Source organism: Nicotiana tabacum, chromosome 24 (genome assembly GCF_000715075.1).
Source record: "Nicotiana tabacum cultivar K326 chromosome 24, ASM71507v2, whole genome shotgun sequence".
Taxonomy (NCBI): domain Eukaryota; kingdom Viridiplantae; phylum Streptophyta; class Magnoliopsida; order Solanales; family Solanaceae; genus Nicotiana; species Nicotiana tabacum.
Genome location: NC_134103.1, coordinates 77,133,443 through 77,151,074, shown reverse-complemented (window position 1 = coordinate 77,151,074; position 17,632 = coordinate 77,133,443). Strand labels below are relative to the sequence as shown.

Sequence of the window (17,632 nt, the reverse complement as noted above, 5' to 3'; positions counted from 1 at the left end):
CGATTGATTTTTTAATCTAACAATGATATTCAAAAACTCGATTTTCATGGTATAAATCTGAAAGATGTTCTCTGGTTCCGTGATCTTTAGTGTTGCCAACTTTTGAGAGCTGATGTATATTGGCACAAAGAGGGAGGAATTATCGGAAGTTCAGCACTAGGAGAGAGGGAAAATATTATCGAAAATTTTGATAAAAGAAGGAATTAAATATTTTAACCATGGTCATGGCCTGATTTTAATCAATTAAATCTTATCCATTAATTTTGAACCATAACATGTGTCTCCAATCCAAATAGTAAATAGAGATATTAGGAAATGAAGAGGAGTTTCATCAGTAGATTTGAATTTTTTTTAACCTTTATATCATTAAACGCAAATACATCGCCTTTAAATTATGTTGATATCTTAACACTACATGATTTGAATACCAAGTAATTAATATTCCTTCAATGCTAAATTAGTAATTGAATGGCGATTAACTGATTGACTCGGATCTCAATAAACAGATGGAGTAATAATTTTGCTTAGTTGTTGGACCAAATGAAGTGGTATAATTGAGGTAATCAAGAAAACGTATCCTTTTGTTCGAACTATTTTAATTCGTAATTAATTCGTGAGTTTAAACCGCTTTTCATATTATTTTTTTAACGAAACGATTAACTATTTTATTAGTGCTAGAATTATGGATAGAAGATGAGTGAAATGAGAGAACATGTAGAGAGAAGAAGGCAACAATGGAGAGAAATCTTTTGTATGTACAGTAGTGTATTTATACAAGCTACAGTATAACCAACTAACTCTCTTAACAACCTACTAACTGCTTTATGATAAATAGACTAATATACCCTTAACTATCTAAACTAACTTCATGCAATGCCTTTATTCTCAACAACCCCCTCCCCCCAAGCTAGGTGGCGTAAACACATCAAACACACCTAGTTTGGAACTTAAGTATTCATGTTGAACCTTTGTTAGCCTTTTTGTTAACAAATCTGTTTGCTGCTCTCTTGTGCTAATGTACTATGTTCTGACCAATCATTGTAGAATTTTTCCCTTATACTTGCTTGACTAATCATTGTAGAATCACCTAGCTTAATCAGATATCATGTCACAGATTTTCTGGAATGCTGATAAGCAGCCCAGTCTACATCACAGTAGGCTTTTAAGGTTCCTTTATTATTGCTTGACAGTAGAAGTCCCTGTCCTGGATGATTTTTGACATATCTCACAATCCTTGTAGCAGCTTCCATATGAGAGTTCTTAGGTTGCTGCATGAATTGACTCAGTATTTGTACACTGAATGCTAGGTTAGGTCTTGTCATGGTTAGATAGAGTAACTTCCCTATCAACCTCTCATAACCCTTGGGTTTGGTAATAGCTCATCTAGTTCACTACTTGTAGTTCCAATGTGATCATCATATTCCTTAGTAGTCAGCTTTGTATTTATCTCCAAAGGTGTTACAACTTGTTTGGCTGCACCAAGTCCAAGCTCGCTCTAAGATAAGCTCCAATTCATATTTTTTTTGATGCATAAGGATGCCTTTCTCAAATCTTGCAAATTCTATGCCCAAGAAATACTTCAATTCCCCTAAGTCCTTTATCTTGAAAGTCTATTGCAATGTTGTCTTAGTGTCTTCAATCAGCTTCAGTTGAGAACCAGTAATTAACATATCATCTACATAAACCAGTACCACTGTTACTTATACCTTATGTAGTTCTCTTCACAATTAAAGAATAATCATACTAGCTTTGATTGAAACCGAATGTGCATAGAGCTTCAGTAAACTTTTTATTCCACTGTCTGGGAGCCTACGTAAGGCCATATAAGAATTTAATGAGCCTACACACTAGTTGTGACTCCCCCTGGCTCTTGAATCCTGGAGGCAGTTGCATGTAAATCTCATCAAAAGATCTCCCTACAAAAAGGCATTGTACACATCTATTTGATGAATGTGCCAATGTTGAGCGGCAGCAATGGACAGAATGGTTCTTACAGTCACCATCTTCACCACTGGGAAAAAAGTTTCAAGATAGTCAATACCTTCCTTTTGGCTGTAACCTTTGGCTACTAGCCTTGCCTTGAACCTTTCTATTTCCCCTGAAGCCTTGTACTTCACTCTATATACCCACTTACAGCTAATAAGAGTTTTACCCTCTAGAAAAGATACAATATCCCAGGTATGATTACTCTCCAATTCTTCAATCTCAGATTTCATAACTTCCACCCATATGGGATCTTGACATGCTTCGGTGAATGTAGTAGGCTCAACCATAGTAGAGAAGGAAACCAAGTATGATCGATAATTTGGTAACAGCTCACTATATGACACATACTTTGTTATGGTATATGGTACTAAAGCATGCACATTTAGAGATACAAAGTCCTTCATCCATATAAGTGGACATTTATCTCTAGAGGACCTCCTAATTGCACTAGTTGTGATAGGTGCACCAGTAATGGGTGCACTAGTAGGATGTTCTGCATCAGTAGAATGAACCTTTTCAGAACTTTGATGTTGGAATTGCACTGTGTGTGGTGATATTGCTTGTTGTGTCTCTTCTGATCCCTTTTCATGTTGGATTACTCTTGGAACCTACTCACTAGCATCCATGTTGAGCATATCCTCTGCAACTGTATTGATCTCTCCTTCATTAAAAGAATGATTATTGTCATAGATATGAAGCATATGAGCCATGGCTCATATGGCAGGTGCATAGATATAAGCTGGTTTCAATTGATGAGCAAAGACATGAACTTGCTTAGAGTTGGAATGTTTAAAAGGAAAGATGTCTTCCCTGAATATAACATCCATGTTGACAAAGAAAACATTGTTAGCCAAATTTAAAAGTGTGTTTCCTTTCTGTGTGCCAGAATAGCCCATTAGCATTGTTGGTATTCCCTTGCTCATAAATTTGTCCTTCTCCTGCACATTTTTTTGCATAGCATAGACATCTCAATACTCTTAAGTGTCATAGTGAGGAACTTTTATTGTATAACTTCTCAAAAGGAGACAGTCCATTTAGAACAGGGTAGGCATTCTATTTATAATATACACAACATTCAACAAATAGTGGCCCCAATACTTAAAGGAATATGAGCATGGAATCTTATAGCTCTGGCAACTTCTAAGATGTGTCTATGATTCCTCTCAGCTACTCTATTTTGTTGAGGGGTATAGACGCATATTATTCAATGGGTACAGACTATCATCTCCTGCTACCGATTACTATGTTAAAATTGTTTACTTAAAGCGCTCTAATTCAATTCTAGACCGTCTCCTATGTGTGTGCTACTCGTCCTATGCCTATGGTCCAGGAGGCTTTGGACCTACTATTGGGTGGTTCTAGACTTTACTTGGGATGCTCAAAATGATAAAATTAGACGTGCATTCAAAATATGTAGGACTTCACATAAAGACAACAAATGGATCAAGTTCTCCTCCACACATAAGCAACAAATGCACGCGAGCGGATTTAGGCAATAGACAGTCAAGGCGCATTAGAGTCGTGGAATCCCATAGGCATGGTTTCTATATGATTCTGATTCCCAATAATTTGTACAGGGAATACTACAGCTTTAGATTAACGAATTTGCATCTTATAAATGTTACAAACCCTATAGGCATGATATCTAAGTGTTGCGCAATGAGGCAGTAAAACAGCTTTGAGAGCCCAGAATTAGCAGCGTTGATTTCATAAACAGTTTCTTATGCGAGTGACGATATCCTATAGGTAGGATTTCTAACAGTTGACAATTGGACTTGATTTTATAACACTTTATCCCTATAGACATGTCATCTAAGTGGGGCAGTATAATGAAAATAACAGAAGCATTTGATTAATTAATTAACCCTATAGTCATGGTATCTAGATGAGTATTATCAAAAGCGTGTATTATTGCATCTTATAGGCATGTTGTCTAATAGTAGGCATTTGATCCCTATAAACATGTTGTCTAAAAGCGTTCAATAGTAGACATGGAAACAAGTGTAGTAGTTACTTGAGCTAACATACTTTGAATAATGCACTAGTATTAGACAAATTAAGTGAAGTGTGTGTGATTCCTATAGACATGATTTCTATTAGTGTGTAGAATCAAAACACGTCAAAACAAATATCAAACAAGGTAATTTAACCCTGTAGGCATGTTTTCTACTCGTTCATGCGAGCATTAGAATACCTCAGCACCATTTTTCATTAATTCCCCCATCATTCAGTTTTACAAGTTATTATAGACCACATTGAATGATTACATGCCAAATACAAATATAGAATAACCCAGTAACACATCTGGGCCTTCAAATAGGCTTAGAGCTTCATGTGGATTGCAGGCCCAAACTCCAGTTGCAAATAGTGTGCTTCAGACCCCAAATACCAAAGGCAGGCCCAACATACCAGACCTAAACAATTCTTGTAATTAAGCTAATGGATACCAGATTAGTCATACAGGTAACAGAACTACGCATGGAGTAATTTAGGCACTTAGTTTTCACAACTGAAAGAACTACAATTTCAGCCAATAGATATGGCCATGCGAAGTTGACAGGCATCAAAGACATATACGGGCAAGCAACAAGATTAACAGGGACAAGATAAGGTATCATAGACCACCAAACCACTGCAAACATTATTTCAAAATGGGACCAACTCAAAGAACTGCATATGACAGCCAAGCAGAATCATGCACAAGAAGGGGTGGAGTACAATCTTCATATGAAGATTTTAACAGGAAAAGCCTTACCTAACAATCATACCGGTGACATAAATTTGGCAAACATACATAGTTGATCATGCGACTTAACAAGATGGACACTAACTGCAGCACAAGGATTCTAAGAACTCATAGTAGGTAAAGAATATGTCAACCTTAGGCTAACAAGACAAGCAGACATTAGGATTCATGGTAGATGAAAGTATCAACCCTAGGTTAACATAATAGGTAATTATCAAGCCTAGTGTTAATTAATCATATACAAGCAAGGATGAACATTGAAGTTTATACTAGAAAAGTCCTGGGCAACACTTAGAAACAAAGAATCGAGCAGATCACACAATGGAATTACAGAAAAATATGGCATACTATTTTAGAGGTTCAGACAGTGATGGCATTCGGAAATTACATGATTATTGGAGAAGATAACAAGCTACACATGAATGACCTAAGAGAGTCAGTGCATATGAACACATTTAGGGCAATAAATTAGTTCCTCACAAGGGTCTGGAATGGGAGATAGGATCACAACAGACAATAGACATAAGTACAACAAATACGCAGAACAGTAAGACATGCTTAAGAAATCCAGAATCCAGGTTATTAGACTAGGTAAGTCACAGTGTTAAGGAAGGTTCAGAATCACAAACTAATCTTTAGCAAATAGGGTTGTAGCAGAGATAGCAGGGTAACACATTGGTTCACAAACAAAAGATGAAATTACAAAGGCCAAAGGACTTACCAGTTACTAATTGACAAACAAGTAGACAAGAAGAACAATTTCAGTAATATCTCAAACGTCAGTAGCAAGATGAGCAGTAGAACCCAGAAATCTCAGTGCATTAGAGTTCCCAAAGGTTTCGAATGAACCTGCAACGACCCGATCGGTTGTTTTGAGTATCACAGCCTCGTCCCCCCATTTACTACTCAATTTATGCTTTACAATTTATTTATGACTTATCAGGTTAGTTGGTTCGGTTCCGGAGGGAATTTAGAGTAAACTAAGACAGTTAGTCTCTAAAGTAGAAGCTTAAGTTGGAAAAGTCAACCGGATATTGACTTATGTGTAAATGATCTCGAATTTGAATTTTGATAGTTACGTTAGCTCCGTTAGGTAATTTTAGACTTAGGAGCGCGTCCGGAATATGATTTGGAGGTCAGTAGTAGAATTAGGCTAGAATTGGCGAAAGTTGGAAATTTGGCGATTTCGGTCGGTAGTGAAAAATTTGATATTAGGGTCGGAATGGATTTACGAAAATTAGAATAGGTTCGTGGCATCATTTGTAGCATGTGTGTAAAATTTGAGGTCATTCGGACGTGGTTTGGTAGGTTTTGATGTCGTTTGTGGAATTCGAAAGTTAGAAGTTCTTAGGCTTGAATTCGAGGGTAATTTTGTATTTTGATGTTGTGTTGAGTGATTCGAAGGCTCGAATAAGTTTGTATATTTATATATGACTTGTTGGTATGGTTGGTTGAGGTCCCGAGGGGATCTGGGTGATTTTGGGTGGTTAACGGATTGTTTAAAGTTGGAAAAATGCAGCTGAAGCTGCTGTTACTGGTATTGCCGCACCTGCGGAGGGGGAGCCGCAGGTGTGAGGGCACAGAAGCGCTTGGAGAAGTCGCAGGTGCGGGGCAAGGCTAAGGTGGGCTGGAAGCGCAGGTGCGAGAAAGCTATCGCATCTGCGAGCCCACAGAATGAGAGACCTGGGACACAGATGCGGAAGGGAGGAAAATGACTGGCTTCGCGGATGCGGAGAATTTTGTGCAGGTGCGAAAGGTTGACCACAGATGCGGAAACTGGGGTCTTGAGTGAGTTCCGCACCTGCGATGGAAATTTTGCAGGTGCGGCGTCACAGAAGCGAATATTGGACCGCAGCCCGCAGGTGCGGTTTTGCTAGCCAGAAAGTATAAAAAGAGGACTTCGGGATATTTGCTCATTTCCACCATTTTCAATTCGGACATAGGAGCTTTTAAGGGGATTTTTGAAGGGGATTCAAGGCTATTCATTGAGGTAAATTTCTTGAGCTCTATTATCTTTAGCTATGGTGTTTTCCCGTTGATTTCTCACCTAATTAGTAGGACTTTTGAAGTGAAATAAGGGGCTAGGGCTTGGGATTTTGGAGAGTTTAATTTAAGTATTTGAGGGACCAAATGATATCGGATTTTGATAAATTTCGTATCTATGGACTCGTGAGTGAATGGGCTTTCGGGTTTTGTGACTTTTTTCGGATTTCGAGAAGTGGAACCGGGGTCCGGGTTTGAGTGAATTTCGGAATTTGGCCTATGAATTAGTATTTTCCTTGTGGGATTTATTCCTTTAGCTCATATTGATTGTATTTTATTGCTCGTTGCTAGATTCAGGTCATTTGGAGGCCGGTTCGAGAGGAAAGGGCATTTCGGAGTAGGAGTTCTACGTTGAGGTAAGTAACAGTTTTAAATCTGGTCTCGAGGGTATGAAACCCAGATTTTTGTGTCATGTGATTATTTTGGAGGTGACGCACATGCTAGGTGATGGGCGTGTGAGCGTGCACCGAGGGGATTGTGACTTTGTCTGTCCCATGAAAACTGTAAAGTTGAATAACTTGTTGATAGTTATGTGCTCTCTATGTGTTATAGAAATTTGACTAGAAACCATGTTTAGGCTATATGTTGGTACTGTTGGGACCCACAGAGGTCGTGTACATGTTGAACTATCTGCTTAATTGTTGTTTAAACTCAGTCACAATTTACTTGTTATTTTATCTCAGTCTTTATTGTTCATTATTGATGCATCATATTATTGTTGTTTGGGCTGATATTTCTAAGAGCCCGAGAGACTGGAGAGATTTATGGCTGAGCAAGGCCGAGGGCATGAATGTGAGATATATTATTATAGCACGTGAGTTGTCCGTGCAGATTCTTATGTTTATACTATGGCACATAAGTTGTCCGTGCAACATGTGAGTTGTCCGTGCGGATTTAGATATGATATTATAGCACGTGAGTTGTCCGTACAGCACGTGAGTTGTCCGTGCTTATAGCGCTTGGGCTCTAGGAGCCCCTCATGATTCTGAACACCCTCAGTGAGCACGGGTACTTATTGAGTGTGAGTTCTGAGGGTTGAGAGCCGAGTGGTTTAGTTATTGTGACGAGTGGAGTGACTGTTGCCCTGAGAGGCTGTACTTGCCTTTCATTTGTTGTTGCACTTAGTTGTTATCTGTCATTATTATGAAATTTTCTGAAAGATATTATATCCAGATTACATGAACTTGAACTGTATAAAATTGATTTGACTTAAACTGCTGGATTTGAAAGCATGTTTATTCTCTGTTGGAATTATTGAAAATGGACTATAATTATGTAGCTCGCCATTATCTTCAGTTCCTTAGTTATTATTGTTACTTGCTGAGTTGGTTGTACTCATACTATACCATGCACTTCATGTACAGATCTAGGTGTGTTTGATCATGGAGGTAGTTGAGTTCGGGCGTGATCGAGTACCGGAGACTACGAGGTAGTTGTCGGCGTCCGCATGACCTTGTCTCTCCTTCTATATTTCTTTATGTCTTGTATTGATACTTAGACACTGGTTGTATTAGTTTGTTTGTCTAGATGCTCGTGACTTAGTGACACCCCGATGTTTGGGGTTAGTTTCCGCATTGTGATTCTATATTGAGTTCAACTTTTGTTTTTATGAAAAATATTTGATATGAAAAAGTTTTAAACTATATTTTCCATTGAATTACTTGAATATTTTAGGAATGTTGGCTTGCCTAGTACCATCGATAGGCGACATCACGACATGTTAGGTTTTGGGTCGTGATAGAACCCCAGGCAGTGCTCACACTGAGAAAGGTCTAATAATCAAATGCTGGTAGCCTTGGCTTTCAACCGGCCAAGAGATTAAGCCTCAAGGTAGTATAAGACAAGTGAGAGTGAGAGAATAGTAGTAACTTCAGTGATTGTTCAGACTTAGAGGGGAACAAGGAAAAAGAAGTATTTATATAGTAGCCAAAATCAAACATCCAAACAAGGAAATAGAATAAATCAACCACAAATAAGGAAAGAAGAGCATGTAGAATCGATTAAGAACCAAATTAGGAGAAAAATCAGGCAAACCCTAATTTTCCCTGGAATCACAAATTGGCCGAGGAATCTTATCAAATCGGACCCGTATAATCTTGCTATGGACGTATATGGACGAGGAATCATCTGAATCTTGAGGAGTACGTCTGATTTTCCTTGATTTGGAAGATTAGTACTTGCCAAAAATGGAGCAAGTACTATATAATACCATAGTATTGTAAGAAATAACGAGATAATCCATAAAAAGTAAGTAAATCATAGAGAAAATCCATGACTTGATCGGATTTGGAGAAGATTGGAGAAAGCGGCTGCTAGGATTTGTGAGGAAAGGGGAAGGTTCGAGAGATTCTGGGGGTGGCGGAATGGGAAAAATGGTCTCTAGGGTTAGGAGTTTGGTGGATTTAAAAGGGGAGATGGTTTGTGGGCTGTTGATCTCTGAGATCAACGGCCAAGATTAAAAGGGGATGAGGCGGGTCATAAAAATGGGTCTCGACCGGGTATAGAGAAGTGGTCGTTTAGTCTTGGGCTGCTGAAAGCTAAATAGAATGGGCCAAATATTTTGGGCCTGTTTTTTGTCCGAAAAGCACTTAAAACCAGGCCATAGTTTAAATACACGAAATTTATTAAAAAATAATTTATAAAAAGTAATTAATAAATAATAAAATATTCTTTATGCAGTAAAGTATTTGAAAATAATAGCTTAACATTATAAAAATATAAAAATGCTATTTTAGCATAAATAATATAATAAATATAATTATGTATAGAACATAGGCTATAATTGCAAAAATTATCTAAATGGCTCAAAAATGAAGTAAAATGTTATAAAACATATATGTGGGTGTAATAATAAATATGGATGATTAATTTATCACAAAAATAATTTCAAAGGATAATTAATAAATATTTGAACAACTTAAATGGAAGAAAATCAATTTTAAATAATTAGAATGCAAGAAAATCAATTTTGAAGCTTTAAAAATTAAAGAAAGTACTTATATAATCCCCCATAAATTGGATAATAGTGCAAAATGATATTTTTTAAAGTATATAGAATACTTTATAAAATGTGAGATCAAAATTAGGTATAAACAAAGAGTGAGTACTTTTAATATTGCTGCTAGAAAATGGAAGTCTAGTACGTTTAGCCAAGGGACACATGACATTTATTCACTACATTGACACAATTTTCATGATTTATTGTGAATAGCTTCTTCAGAATTACTAGGGCCACATGTCCTAATCTTTTATACCATAGGTTAATGTTGACTTCTCTTTTATTCTTCTCTGTCTATTCTTTATTCTTCATGTCTGCATCAACAATTTCAAATGTATTAACTGCCAAGGCCTTCTTAGTGTGATTCTCAGTTGCATGTGGCATTAAGATCTATAGCCCTTCATTTTCTTTAACAATCTCCTTCCCCTTCCCCTTGTAGAGATCCTAGAATTGACAAAAGTCGGGATAGAATGCAACACAACATTGCAAATCTTTAATTACCTTTGACACTGAGAGCAGATTGTATCTGAATTTTGGAACATGTAGAACATTCCTAATTATGCTCCGTGCTGAGATTGGATAAGTACCAATGTGAGTAACTAAAGCCACATCTCCATTAGGTAAATGTACCCTTATAGGATTATTATATTTAACTTCTTCAGTTGTAGATAGTGTTCTAAGATCAGATACCATATGATTAGTAGCCCCTGTGTCAATTATCATACTTGAGGAGATTTATTGATAATGTATACTAGTAAGGCATTACTAGTATCTGTTGTACTAGTCATATTTGCAGAAGCAGGTGTTCCTGAACCTTTGTTTAGCATGTATAGTATTTGCTCATACTGCTCCTTGGTGAAAGAATAGGCTACAGGCTGTTGAAAATTGCTGCTAGAACTTAGAGATTGTCTCTGAACCATTGGTTGGGGTTGATTCTGCATCAACTGGTTTTGCATATGTGAAAAAATCTGAGGTTGTATAAAATTGTTCTGATTTGATTCATTGGCCAACACGTTGTATGCAGATGCCCCCCCTTTCTTCTTATGCTTAGGGCCTTGTGGATAACCAATGCGTTTCCAATAGTTTTCTTTACTATGACCTTTCTTCCTACAATGTTCATAGAATTCATTGTTGTTTCTCCTTGGCTTTTTATAATTCCAGTATGTTGAAAATTGTTGGTGTGGAAGTTGTTTGGTTGAAAGGTTGGTTGAAAATCACCAGACCTTGTAGTAATCAGTGCAGTTGACTCATAGTTTTCAGGCACAACATTAGACTGTAAACCTAGATTCACTGCTGTAGCAGCTACAGATTTTTGACTTTCATCACTTATGATCATAGAGTATGCTTTATTGACTGAAGACAAGGGATACATCATTAGAATTTGACTTCTAGCTTGGAGATAGGGCTCCTTTAATCCCATAAGAAATTGATATAACTTTTCTCTTTTCATATGGTTCACATAGTCCCTGGACTTTTTAGAGTCACATGGAGCAAGGACTAGTGCTTCAAACTCATCCCAAAGGTCTTTCAATTTTGTGTAATACTCATAAACAGAAGATGTATCTTGATACAACGTTGAAATTTCCTTATGCAGGTTGAATGATCGAGAGCCATCAACTTTGTTGAACTTCTCACGAAGGTCTTTCCATACTGCTTATGCATCAGATCCATACACTCCTCCTCCAATGAGTTGTGGAGTTATTGCGTTCATCAGCCAGGAAAGTACTATTCCATAACTGTGAATACCTAATTTTTGCACTATTTTAACATCTCCTAAAATATTAGTTTCTTGTTTGTTTTAACTATTTTTCTCTCGATTTTTTGTGCACTTTGATTATATATTTCTTATCATAATAATACAAAAAAAAAAATCTTTCTTTATTGGTACATCTTAGGAATTAACTAATTGTTCAATTAATCGAGAGGATTGATTATTTGAATAATTATTTAATTAATTATTTCTTTATGTAATTATAGTTTAATAAAATAGGATTAAGAAACAATTGGGCCAAATTTGAAAGAGAGTGGCCAAAAGTGTAACATCAAGGCCAATTGAGAGGGCTGCCAGGGGAAGAACAGAAACGACGTAGTTTTATGAAAACACTACGTCGTTTTGTTTAAGTCTAAAATATTAAATCTCAGCCATTCAATGAGTTTCGATCCAACGGTCCATATTTAACACCTATAGTATGTATATAAGGTTCAAAATCAGTTTTTTTACTCATTTAACCTAAAATTCAAGCCCTAGCTTCTCCCTCTTCACTCTTTCCCCCTCTCTTGCCGCCGCATCTCCCTACAGCGGCGTCGCCCGCCGACGGCCTTCAACCATCACTAAAATTAGGTCATTCTCTCCTTCTCTTCCTCCTCTACCTGATTCTAAGCCTCAAGTCCACAACTACCACTTGCCGAATCCGTTTCTGTATTTACCGTTCTCAAGCGAGGCTTTATTGTTGATTTTCCCACAACCGATCTCCGATTTGTCTGAGTTTATGGTTTCAATGAAAATCAACAATAGACGCTTGCTCGAGCCGTATCGCTGCCTCGCCATTAGCTCATTGCCTCCGATGCCTCGTTTTGTTCGGTATACTTCAATCTTTCCCTCATTTTCTGTTTGCCCGTTTGGTTTTGAATTTAGTTTAACTTTCTCTATTTTGATTAGTTAATAAGTGTTTTATGCTAGTTTCATGAAAAAACCAACAAAATTGGTTGACTCGTTTATTTAGTTAGCCGTTTATTTATTTGCTTTTAATCGTTGTTTCGATAGTTTACCAATGGTCATTTAAGTTCTGTTTTGGGCAATGTTTCCTGATTTTAATCGCCCAATGTTAGTTCTCATTAATCGATTAGTTTTAGTTTAGTTCGTTTGAATACTTAGTTCAATTGCAATTGAAGTCATGTCCTAGCTTTGCCTATTCATAGTTGGTTTGAGAATGAGTGCGTTAGCTTGAATTTCAGTCACGATAAAAGCTGAATATTTGAGTGTAACTTGTTTGGCTGCTTTTTACTGTTTAAAAGCTGCTTGGAGTACACTGTTCCTAGCACTGTTCATAGTTGGTGAAAAAATTGTCTTTTGGACAGATTTTTGACCTTTGAATAGTTGGGACAGATTCTTGGTGGAAAATCTATCCTTTGGACAGATTCAATCAAATAATTCAATCCCTTTCCTTTCCTATAAAGGAAGAGGTCTTTCCTCACTTAAAGATCTACACATCTTGGACACTCAAAAAAGAACAGAAAGTTTGAGAGCAAAGATAAAAGAAACTTCAGCAACCTTTCATCCAAAAACATTTTTTCAGAAAGGCAAAAAGAAAGGTTCTGTAGTCTCCTTTGGTGAGTGAGTGAAGAAATGAAGAAGAGGGGGGCTGTTACCAACTATCAAATGATTTTTTTTTATTTTAAAATAAGTAAAACAATAAAAATAAAAATGAGAAAATCATTGTTGAACCGGGTCGGTCCGGTCCGGTTAACCGGTTCAACAGTGATTTTCCTTGACTGGGTTTGACCGGTTCGGTTAACCGATTTTTTTTATGCGGACCAACCCCCTAATCCTACCAATCCGGGCCGGTCTGGGTTACTACTTGGCCGGTCCGGAAACGGGTCAACCCGGCCCGTTAAACATGCTTAGTTCTTTTGGTTCTTCAAGCTTGTTGATTTCTGGGTTTCATTTGGTTTAAGTTGCTGTTGACTGCTGCGGTTTGCTAGTTCTTGCTGTGTTCAATGAGTAGATAGCTTCAGAACTATCCATTGCTGGGTTTCTTTCTTTTATTGTAAGGATTCTGCCGTGCGTAGGTAATCCTATCAACTCCTTAGTATAATTTTAAATATTACTAATAATAAGCATGCAGTTTTGAGATGTATCTTGACTCCCCATCTTTGTGTTTGAATAATGATGAGTGTTTTTGAATGTTTATTGAATCCGCTCGCTTTGTTTTGAATCAGCCTTTTCCTACTATTTATGAATCTTTGATGTCGTTTGAGTTCATAAAAGAGGTTTAGTTTGAGTTAAATAATTTAGAACCATATATAATCTTTCTCTGTCGGTATTGAGAGTAAATGTTTTTTGCTGCAGTAGGCATTTGATTGCTCGAGCTATTTTATCAAGATAAAGCAGCACGTTTTGTCCATTTTTCTCTCTTTTAATTTATGATAAAAAGTGAGTAATGAAAGGTAAAGTAAGGACTATGTGTTTGTTGGGAAGCTAACTGTTGTTTTGGCATGTTCTGGTGTTAAGTTTTGGTCGCGTGCGTTAAGCTTCTTGTGAACCAAATCTGACAGCTTGAAAGTTTGCTTACTGCTGTTTGAAAACCAAAATATTTTGAACTACATTCTTGTTACTTTTGAGCCGAATTTCTTGAAGTTCATCATTCTTAAAGGATGAAAATGTTGTTACTGTTAAATGAGTTCAATGTTTGAAAAGATCTTTCTTTCTTTTTCTCTTCAGTTTCTTTCTTTTCTTAGGTTGAGTCAATAGCTTATTCTTGGAGTTTTTGCTGAATATTTGAGTTTGGTCTAAGTCAAAGAAAAAAAAACTATCTTTAGTTCTTTAGTATTCCATGTCAGACACATATCACATATACTTGAGAAAAATGGAGCTAAGTATTTTATTTTAATCTTTGTTAAATGCTAGAATGCAGTTCTCATCGAGCGATTCCACATAGTATAATTGGCCGTACCAGTCAATTGAAAAGAAATGAGTTGAGCTCCACTCGTTTTTGCAGGTATGAGATATAGAGGATGATTATGCGGCAAATAGACTCCTAATTCATCGCGAGCTTGAGTACCAACACCATATCAACCTATTCATGTAGCTCCAGCTCCAATTACTCCAGGATTTACACCTGAATTGGTAGGTGTGCTAGTAGGTGTGTCTCCCATGGCTTCTCTGCTTCAATCGCGTGAATTTTTTGAGGAATTGATTCCTTCGATTTCTGAGTTCAATTACTCTGGACCGGCTTCGAGGAACTGTTGGGATCGAACGAGACTAGATATCCTTGACCTAATGGCTCTTATACCATGCTAGAATTGTGGATAGAAGATGAGAGAAATGAGAGAACATGCAGAGAGAGAGAGAGGGGGGAAGGCAACAATTAGGGGTGTCAATGGTTCGGTTCGCCCAGTTATTTATAAAATTTGTACCATATCAATTTTTCAGTTATTCTATTATGTATAACCAAAATTAAACTTGTTAAAATCATCCCAATCATGTCGGTTTCTCTTTGTTATCGGTATGGTTTTGTTAATTTTCGATATTTTTTTAAATGTCATGTAAAGATCACTAGTAAAAGTAGAATGCAATAACGCACATACTTTTATAGGACTTAGCAAAATTCTCTAGACAATTTTATTGTTTAAATGGTGATGAATTATGAAAACATGAAAGATGGATAGAGACTACACAAAGACAAAGAAAAGATAAATCACGCAAGTCAAAAGATATTAACCAAGTTGGAATTCAGGAATAAAGTATATATAAGATTAAATACTCAAAAATATAAATTTAAATCATACGAAAGGAAACATATTCAATACAATGTAGTTTGCTATTCAAAATCGCTGGAATACTTTGTGTCTTGCTAGTGAATATGCCGGAGATAATTTAGTTTCATTAGGAATATCATAATAGGTTTGGGAATTAGGATTTTTATCTTAATTACTTATTGGCTTGTAACCATTTTCATAATTCCAAGGTCCAAGGAAAAATTTAGTACTTTATTATTTTTAACTTAATATATAAATATAGTTTACATATGTAAATTTATCCGTTATGGTTCGATATTTTTTCGGTTTATTTTCATAGAATAAAAAATATATCCTAATTATCGGTACGGTTATAGATTTATATAAAAAATCTATTGTTTTATTAAAAGAAACCTAAAAATCGGTTCGGTTCGGTCGGTTTAGTCGGTTTTTAAATATCCATTGACACCCTAGCAACAATGGAGAGAAATTTTATGTATGTATTATCTGTATGTACAGTAGTGTATTTATACCCGCTACAGTATGACCAACTAACTAACTCTCTTAACAACCTACTAACCGCCTTAGGATAAATAGACTAATCTATCCTTAACTATCTAAACTAACTTCATGTAATGCCTTTATTCTCAACAATTAGGGACATCATATATGTTCACAGAAGTGAGCAGCGGCATGTACAATCCAACTTGGGAACATCGATTCCCAAGAAATATCATGAACCAAAGAAAGTGAAAATTTAGCTATTTTACGAGCAACCGTATTAGAAATCCTAGGAATATGTACAAAATATTTTTGTTTATATATTTTCCGTCATAAGTCATCCTTTTGGGAATACTTTATAATACTCATCAGATCGTTTATCATATATCTTTTAAAAAGGAAATAAATATTATGAGTGTTATGTCTTACGTTAGAGCATACCAGCAAGTTTAAGAATTAGTCTTCAATTAGTATTTGTTCATTTCACTGAGATTTCGAGGTATCCATTCTGCTTATGTCGTTCTACATACGTCATTTAGCCAACGTCCGCTAACCTAACTTGACCCATATATCAGATTACGTATCACTAAGTAGACTTAGGAAAATAAGCAAAAATATAATTACCGACTACTCCTTGCTGGTGTTCTAATTTGGCTTAGTTCTATTCCCTCATGGCATGAAATATATCATATAATTGGGTCGTTACATGGTAATTCAGCTAAATTTATATGATAAACATTAATGATTAATACAGTTAGACATCTCTATAATATCCATATATAACAGTCATTCACTATAAAAGCCAAGTCTTTTTCGGAACTAATTTTTATGTTATATTATAATATATGCCCTCTCAACACTTCACTATAGCAGCAAAAACATATTGGAACAAAATAGGCTTTTATAGAGAGGTTGGATTGTAATAACAAGAGAATTTTTTAGAAACCACTATTGTTTAGTGGCTATTAATTTACCATATACATAATTACTTAATATAGCTACTATTCAGTTATTACACGAGTGTATTCGATCGCGACTGTATTCGTTGTATTCGCGCTACTGTATTCATAAATACAGTAACGACAATCGCTTAAAGATAGGTTTGTCCAGCTATTTAATAACGAAAAGAAGATCAATTAACGTGTATCACTCCTAATTTAATTCAAAAAAATCAATTCTACATAAATTTCGTTGCTATTGTGTTGTATTCCATGTATTCACGCGACTGTATTTATAAATACAGTGAGGTAAAAAAATATGGATTACAGATGTTTAATTATGTATTCCATGTATTTGCGCGAATGTATTTATAAATACAGTGAGATAATCCACCTAAAAAATAGTGATTACGGATGTTTAATAAGGGAAAACGCAATATTGAATTGTTTTCAATTTCACTATATTGAATTAAGTTGAATTCAAACAACAAAAAATGAAGAAAATAGGGTGTATATCGTTCTATTCAATTCGACTGTATACATTGTATTCAATTCACAAATATTCACTATTATACATTGTATTCAATTCATCGTATTCAATTCGACTGTATTCAAACAACAAAAAATCAAAAAACACATTGATATTCAACTGTATTCAAAAAACATAAATACAGGCAAAAAAATAATATATTCATACAAAAATATAATATATTTGAGTGAATTATTACAGAATACAATGAATTTGTATCATTGTATGTGACTAAAAAGCAAAGAAAAGAAGAAAGTTGTCAGAGATGGCATTTTCCGGCCAAGCAAAATACTGTATACATTGTATTAAAACTAAAAATAGAGACGAACAAAAATTCGGCCCTCAAATCTTCTCCGGCATAGCCATGGCTAGATTTGTTCGCCTAAGAGGATGAGCCAATAGTGGATGACGATGCCGACGATTCTTACTCATAG

The 17,632-nt window shown here is 35.9% G+C and overlaps 1 long non-coding RNA gene across 1 annotated transcript; it reads left to right on the top strand.

Annotated features, from left to right (window-relative positions):
* The first annotated feature begins 12,010 nt into the window (after nt 1-12,010).
* Nucleotides 12,011-14,995, top strand: LOC142178553 (uncharacterized). The gene is made up of 2 exons (XR_012706802.1): nt 12,011-12,354; nt 14,492-14,995. It is a non-coding gene; the product is annotated as an uncharacterized LOC142178553 (long non-coding RNA).
* The last annotated feature ends 2,637 nt before the right edge of the window (nt 14,996-17,632 follow it).